This window comes from Erinaceus europaeus, chromosome 6 (assembly GCF_950295315.1).
Source record: "Erinaceus europaeus chromosome 6, mEriEur2.1, whole genome shotgun sequence".
NCBI lineage: Eukaryota > Metazoa > Chordata > Mammalia > Eulipotyphla > Erinaceidae > Erinaceus > Erinaceus europaeus.
This window is the reverse complement of record NC_080167.1, coordinates 16,183,311-16,191,204: the sequence shown is the minus strand read 5'-3', so window position 1 is coordinate 16,191,204 and position 7,894 is coordinate 16,183,311.

The window sequence follows — 7,894 nt, the reverse complement described above, 5'->3', positions numbered from 1 at the left end:
AGCTGGGAAAGGCGTTTGGTTTCAGCGGTGGAAATGCTCTTGAAGATGAAACGTTGACATTATTTACCTTTGATCTTTTAAAAAAAAATTATTTTTTGTGTTTATTTTTCCCTTTTTGTTGCCCTTGTTGTACTTGTTGATGTCGTCGTTGTTGCATAGGACAGAGAGAAATGGAGAGGAGAGGGGGGAGAGAAAGACATCTGCAGACCTGCTTCACCACCTGTGAAGTGACTCCCCTGCAGGTGGGGAGCCGGGGGCTCGAACCGGGATCCTTACACCACCGGTCCGTGCGCTTTATCCGCTTAATACCTTACACCACCGGTCCATGCGCCACGTGCGCTTAATCCGCTGCGCTACCGCCCGGCCCCACGTTTGATCTTATCACCCACCATCACACTTAGATGTTCTGCTCACAACTTAATCTTGTGGTGTGTGCCCCAAGCAGTTCTGCACACTCTTTTCCACCAGGCTCTGTGACCTCCACTCTTGACATCTTTCTTAAATTAAAAAAAAAAAAAAATCTTAAAAAAGGCCTGGCCTCATACAAAAATTCAACACTCTATGACACTAACGAAAGATGGAGAGATCTTGTTTCCAAGCTTGTTTGGTTCTAATAATAATAATAACAACGACTTTGACTTAGGCGCCCACATCATAGTGATGTGCCAACAATCTGCTCATTTGTGGATACAGTGTCCAGATGAATTCATTCTACAGCACTTTCTTGGGATCCTACTATGTGCCAGGCAAAAAGACAAATGCCCTAGTGTCATTAAATGTAATAAAGATATTAACTTTTAAGTCTCTTAAAAAAAGGAAAGAAAAGAAAGAAGGAAAAGAAAAGGAAACCAAGAAATAAGTAGAATTGTCTTTAATTTTCACATGATAAATTTGAAACTTAGATGTGGAAATGAATCGGTTAAATTCACATGGGCTTACAATCACTTCAGCTTATTGTATTCTTGAGGCACATGTTTTGCACACTTTAACGTCTCATACCAAGATGCACTGTAATATTGTCTTGTATTGGTCTGAGTATTGTGTCATACTGGCATAATTCACTGGCATAATTTTATGGTGCATAATTGTGGTACATCTTTATGGTATTCTAGATGTGTGAAAATATGCATCAGTGGCCAACTGTGCATGTTGGACCTAATGTCTTAAGTTCCTTTTCCTGTTCTGTTTGCTTTTTTTTTTTTTTTTTAGGATTTTATTTATTTATGAGAAAGGAGGGGAGAGAGAGAGAAAAAGAGAGAGAAAGAACTAGACATCACTCTGGTACATGTGCTGCCAGGGATCAAACTCAGGACCTCATCCTTGAGAGTCTAATGCTTTATCCACTGCACCACCTCCCTGAACACTTCCTGTAGTTTTGTAGCAAAGAAGATAGTGACTGATAAAGATTGTATTTCTGGGCAACCAAGAGAGTTCACTTGGGAAGGTACCTACTTTTGTCATGCGCACGATCCAGGTAGGAGCTTCCAGTCCCCACAGCACTGGTGAAAGTTTTGGTGCTCAGGTGTGTGTGTGTGTGTGTGTATACACGTGCGTGCGTGCGTGCGTGCGTGTGTGTGTTTCTCCTTTCTCTCTTAAAAAGGTCTTCTTAGCTTGGTGACTGCCCAGCAAATGGGGAGGGGGGGGAGGCGGGCGCTTGTGATTGTATTTTCAATTATCAGGTTTTCTTGTTCTTAAGTTCCATCTAGGTTCGACCACTAGGAGGCAGCAGTGTGAGCAGGTGGCTTCCCAGCTAAAGTCTTGACTCTTTCTGCAGTGTTAGGGATACCCAGCACTGGACTCCTATAACATTACCCCTATCCCAAACACCCCATCTAGTCTCCAGCCTAAAGGTATCCAGAACGTCTTGCTCCTGCTAATCTCTGAGTTGCCTCATCACTTCTGTTTAGTTTTTTCAACAGTTCCATTCCTCGTTTAACTAGTCTGCTGTAACCAGCAGACTGAAATTCTCCTCTGTTTTAACTGTTTAAATGAAGTTATTTATTGGATGAACTCTGCTAGACACTGTTAACATTCAAACTCAGAACTTCACTTTCTACTACACTCCACAGCCTGTCATATCTCAGAGGCTTAAAGGAAGAATAATTATTGCATACAAAATACAGAAATGGTTTCTCAACAGGAAGTCACAGACTTCAAGAGGCTGTGGAATTATTGCAGAGGAGACAGGAATCTGCTTGTGCACAAGCCTCATCAGGAAATATTTCAGATATAAGTATTATGATTTCAGTTTTGGACCAAGAGTTAAATTGGATTGGCCTGGCTCAATTATGTTGATCTCTACATTAAGTGCCATAACTAGACAAGCCCTGAGTCAAGTATTCACTTTTCCTGCTGATTTGGAAAGTGGGAACAGGGTACAGCCAAAGGAAAATTGAGGCTCTATGACCAGAAACATACTCTGTTCTTTTTTATTATTTATTTATTCCCTTTTGTTGCCCTGGCTGTTTTATTGTTGTAGTTATTACTGTTTTTGTTATTGATGTCATCGTTGTTGGATAGGACAGAGATAAATGGAGAGAGGAGGGGAAGACAGAAAGAGGGAGAGAAAGATAGACACCTGCAGACCTGCTTCACCACCTGTGAAGCGACTCTTCTGCAGGTGGGGAGCCCGGGGCTCAAACCAGGATCTTTACACCAGTCCTTGTGCTTTGCACCACGTGCACTTAACCCGCTGCGCTACAGCCCAACTCCTTCGCAGTCTGTTCTTAATACTTAATAGCACTACTGAGTCACCACCTCAGTTCTCCCACCTTTCTGGCTTTTTCTTCTGGGAAAGACAGGGATCCCCCATCTTGTATACTTTTAATCTTTTTCATTTTTATTTATCAAATAGAAACAGAGAAATCAGGAAGGAGGGGGACCAGCTGGTGGCACATGCAGTTGAACATACATGTTACAATACACAAGGACCTGAGTTTGAGGCCCTTGTCCCCACCTGCAGGGAGAAAGTTTTGCCAATGGTGAGGCAGGTCTGCAGGTGTCTGTTTCTCTCCCTCTCTCTCACCACTTCCCCTCTTGATTTCTGGCTTACTCTATCCAATAAATAAAGATAATGAAGAAAAAATTTAAAAAGAAAGAAAACAACATTTTAAAAAGAGAGAGAGGGATTCAGGCGGTAGCACAGCAAGTGCACGTGGTGCAAAGCACAAGGACCGGTATAAGAATTCGGGTTTGAGCCCCTGGCTCCCTACCTGCAGGGGAGTCACTTCACAAACGGTGAAGCCAGTCTGCCGGTGTCTATCTTTCTCTCCCCCTCTCTGTCTTCCCCTCCTCTCTCCATTTCTCTCTGTCCTATCTAATGGCGACGACCTCAATAACAACAATAGTAATCACTACAACAACAATAAAAGAGAACAAGAGCAACAAAAGGGGAAATAAGTGAATATAGTAAAGAGAGAGAGAGAGAGAAATCAGGAAGGAAGGGGGAGACAGGGAGAGAGAGAACTGCAGACCTGCTTTGTTGTTTGTGAAGCATTTTACTTCGGGTGGGGAGTGGGGGTTTGAACCCAGGTTCTTCTGCATGGCAATGTGCTTGCTCAACCAACCAGCCCCACCCCCATCTGTTCCAGCCTATGCCGTCAGCTTATTATTCTAGTGCAGGTTGCACTCCTAAATGAGACTTTCAGAAGCTGGTTATTTCCATTAGTATGAGAGGGAAGCCCTTGAGAGCATGCCGGCAGGACATGAAGCTGAGGCCTGGCTGAGGGACAAGGGGGAAGTAATGCTGCAAGGCCAGGCATTCAGGGGAAGCATAGAGAAAGCAGCATGGCTGATACTTTCTGAGAAGGCATTTATCTAACAGAGAAAATGAAAGACTTTGTTCTGGCATTCTTGAATTAGATGCATCTTGGAGGCCGGGCAATAGCGCAGTGGGTTAAGTGTACATGGCACAAAGCACAAGGACAGACATAAGGATCAGAGTTTGAGGCCCCAGCTCCCCACCTGCAGGAGGGTCACTTCACAAGTGGTGAAGCAGGTCTGCAGGTGTCTATCTTCTCCTCCTCTCTCGATTTCTCTCTGTCCTATCCAACAACAATTACAACAAGGGCAACAAAGCTGGAAAAAAAAAAAAAAGGCCTCCAGGAGCAGTGGATTCATAGTGCAGGCACTGAGTCCCAGTGACAACCCTGGAGGCAAAAAGAAAAAATCATCTTGTCATCACATCTAGATCTTAAGAAACCATGAATTTGGAGGGGTGGTGAGAGAGAGCTGATCGCAGAGGGTGTCTGCATTGCGTTGCAAGTGGCCCAAGCTGAGCCCCAGCTTGTGGGAGATGCTAAGGCAAAAGAGGAGGCTCTGGTATTAGGTGTCTCTCCCTCTTTCTGTCTTCTTATTATCTCTTTAGTTTCTCGTTTTGGATGAAAAAGTGGCCAGGAGCAATGAAACTGTACGCACAAGACCCCAAATATGAAAAACAAACCAACTGAAAAAAAAAAATCACGGGTTTTATTTTTCTGCTCTTGGGACTGGATTAGTCCTCTGTGGGTATTTCTTGATTGTCTTTCTAGCAGCCACTTCCCCAAAAAAGTCCATTTCAGGTTTGAGAGGGAAGGGCTCCTCTTCACAACCCCTCTGCCCCTCAAAGTGGAGCATGTGACCCAAGTTGCAGGAGTCAGCACAGGTGTCCTGCAGCTAACAGTGGTTAATTGATCCATGAGTAGATGACTCAACATACTTTTGAGGAAGCTTCTAGAAAAAGTTATTTCCTGCCCCCTGGACTCTTAAGTCAGATAGACATAAAGTTGCTGTGGGCCATTTTTTTTTTTAAATTCCTCCAGGGTTATTGCTGGAGCTCAGTGCCTGCACCATGAATCCACTGCTCCTGGAGGCTTCTCCCCCCCTTTTGTTGCCCTTGTTGTTTTATCATTGTTGTGGTTATTATTATTGTTGTTAGATAGGACAGAGAGAAGTGGAGAGAGAGAGGGGAAGAGAAAGATAGACACCTGCAGACCTGCTTCACCACGTGTGAATTGACCCCCCCCCACCCTGCAGGTGGGGAGCCAGGGGCACGAACCGGGATCCTTACGCTGGTCTTTGTGCTTTGCACCATGTGCAAATGTGATAATGCCAACCCACTGCACTACTGCCCGACCCCTACTGTGGGCCATTCTGCCCCCATATGGCTTGAGACGTGAAGAGCAGTTGAGACCTGGGGAATGGCTGACACCTGATCCCAGGCACACCTGAGGCCAGTTCTAACCCTGGACCTTTTTCATTACAGAAGACAACAAATTCCTATTTTCACATAAGCCAGTTGGAATTGGAATGTCAACCTCAAACTTGAGTTGTGACTAAGGCAGCCCTTAGAGGAGTTTACTAAGACCTATTCCAGTGCTGTTTCTCAGCCTACTCCCTCCCACCCACCTCCTGCACACAGTGGATGCTATACCCTTGAGGAGTACAATCTCATAAACAAATCTACATTTTGTTTTATTTATTTATTTATTTTTAATATTTATTTTATTTATTTCCTTTTGTTGCCCTTATTGTTTTATTGTTGTAGTTATTATTGTTTTTGTTATTGATGTCGTTGTTGGATAGGACAGAGAGAAATGAAGAGAGGAGGGGAAGACAGAGGGGGGGTTAATAGTTTTTATTTCATAGGGTAGAGAGAAATTAAGAGGGTGAAGGGAGACAGAAAGGAAGAGAGAAAGACACCTGCTTCACCACTTGTGATGCTTCCCCTCTGTAGGTAGGGTCTGGGGGCTTGAACCCACGTTCATGTGCATGGTAATTTGTGTGCTCAACTGGGTGCACCACCACCTGGCCCCCACAAATCTACATTTTAATTGAAGCACAAAGTGGCTGCAAGGATTCAAAGCATGGTAATAACTTGTTATTTTCACAGCTACTTGCAATGCATGCGAAAGGTTGATGGACATGGACTGTGGCAGAGTAAGTGGGCTGTCAATTGGCTTCTTTCTTCCCTGTACCAGAGTCATTTTGTAGTCCTTAAAAGAAAGCATGTTCCAGAAAGACACACCATAGGACAAACCTTCAGTCTGGTTAAGAAAATAAAATATCAGTCTCTATGGTTATTAGTTGTTGGAAAAGTAGCCTATACCCCTGGGGCCTTAGGCTTGAAAGTCTGATTCACAAATCACTGTGATATCTCCCAGGCCCTAATGTTAAAAACTTAATCCTCAAGATGATGGCATTAGGAAGTGAGGGAAAGTGACTAGATGAGGAGATGGATCAGGAGATGGTAGACTTAGTGTCCTTTTATCAACAGAAGCTACCCTAGAGACCTGCCAGACCCTCTCACCATGTGAGAACATGGAGAAGGGTCAGGAGCTTAGGCAGTGGGCCCACTTCATACACTGAATCTGTCAGCAGCTTGGTCTTGGACTTAGAGTCTAAGAAAGACACACCCATCTTATAAGGTGCCTAGTCTGCAGTATTTTGTTAGAACATCTCTTACTAAGGTTGTATCTCATTAGCCTTTTTAGTCATGTGCCCACTTCTGAGCCAATCACTGTGGCCACAGGAATGGGGGGCTCTGATTTGTTAATGTAAGGGATACAGACAAATCCTCCCATGGATGGGGATAGGCCACGGGGGTGAGAGAATCAGACTGATAATGCCAACAGGAGAGCACATGGATTCCAGGAAGACTAAAGCAGCACCCAAGCTCTTCACCTCCCAAGTCCAGCTCCCAGGGAGAAGGCTCAGGGCACAGGCAGGATAAGGAAGGAGCTGGCTTGACAGAGGTTAATAAAAGCTAACTTGTTGTGCTCCTCCAAAAAGCAGCTGTGTAGCAAGGTCATTTGCTCTCCTTGCATTGCAGGACTGACAGGGAAAACAACCAGTTCTACCACAAGAGGTCTGTACACAGTCAATATAGAGGAGGACTGATCTAGAAAGGTGATACACTGGGACCAGCACTTCATTAATTTAGTATTGAAACTCCCTTTACTTAGTCAAGCCAAGACCTCCTCATAGGGTCTAAAGCCCCTCCACTGACTGAAGATCATAGTGCAACATATTTAAACATAGCCCCCTTTTACTATATAACTTGCACATACAACTCTATGTTTAATTCTTTGAAGAATCACCAAATGACTTCCTATAGTTGTAAAATCATTTTGTATTACCACCAGTAATGTATGAAGGCATATATATATATTCTACCTTGCAAAACTGAAATTCCAGCAGTGTGTGTGTATGAGTTTTCTCACTTAACATTTCAAGGACCGAGAGATAACTCACCTGGTAGAGTGCACACTATTGACCTTGTGCTAGGACTCAGGTTCAAGTCCCCAGCCACACACATGAGAGCACACAAAGAAAAGCTTCACAGGTGGTGGAACACTTTTGTGTAGTAGGCATTATCTTTCCTTCTCTTCCTCTCTGTTTCTCACACTTTATCTAAAGAAAAAAAAAAAGCCCAGATAACTAAAAGAAGAATCCACCAGAAGCAGTGGAACTATGCAGGCATGGAGCCCCAGTGAAAATGCTAGTGGCAAAAAAAAAAAGTAAGTCAATTTGGTGAAAAAACAAACAAAAACACCAGTATATCTTGGACATCTTTCTGGGTCAGTACTTATAACTCAATCTCTTTCTACTTGGATAGCAGAGATAATTAGAATAGGGTGTGGTCCAAAAAGAGAATGTTATACAAATGCATGGTTTTTTTTGTAATGAGTAGATAATATCTTATTGAATGGGGTCACCATAATTTATTTATCTCATTCCCAGCTGGTAAAGATGATAATTACATTCAATTTTATTGAACATTTATTATGTAAAATATACACAGGTCGTGAGACCAGGGCGATAGTGTCCTATTAACCCAGTTACAATTATAAAAAAAAAATCAGGGGTCTGGGCCATAATACATCGGTTAAGCACATATGGTGCAAAGCACAAGGAC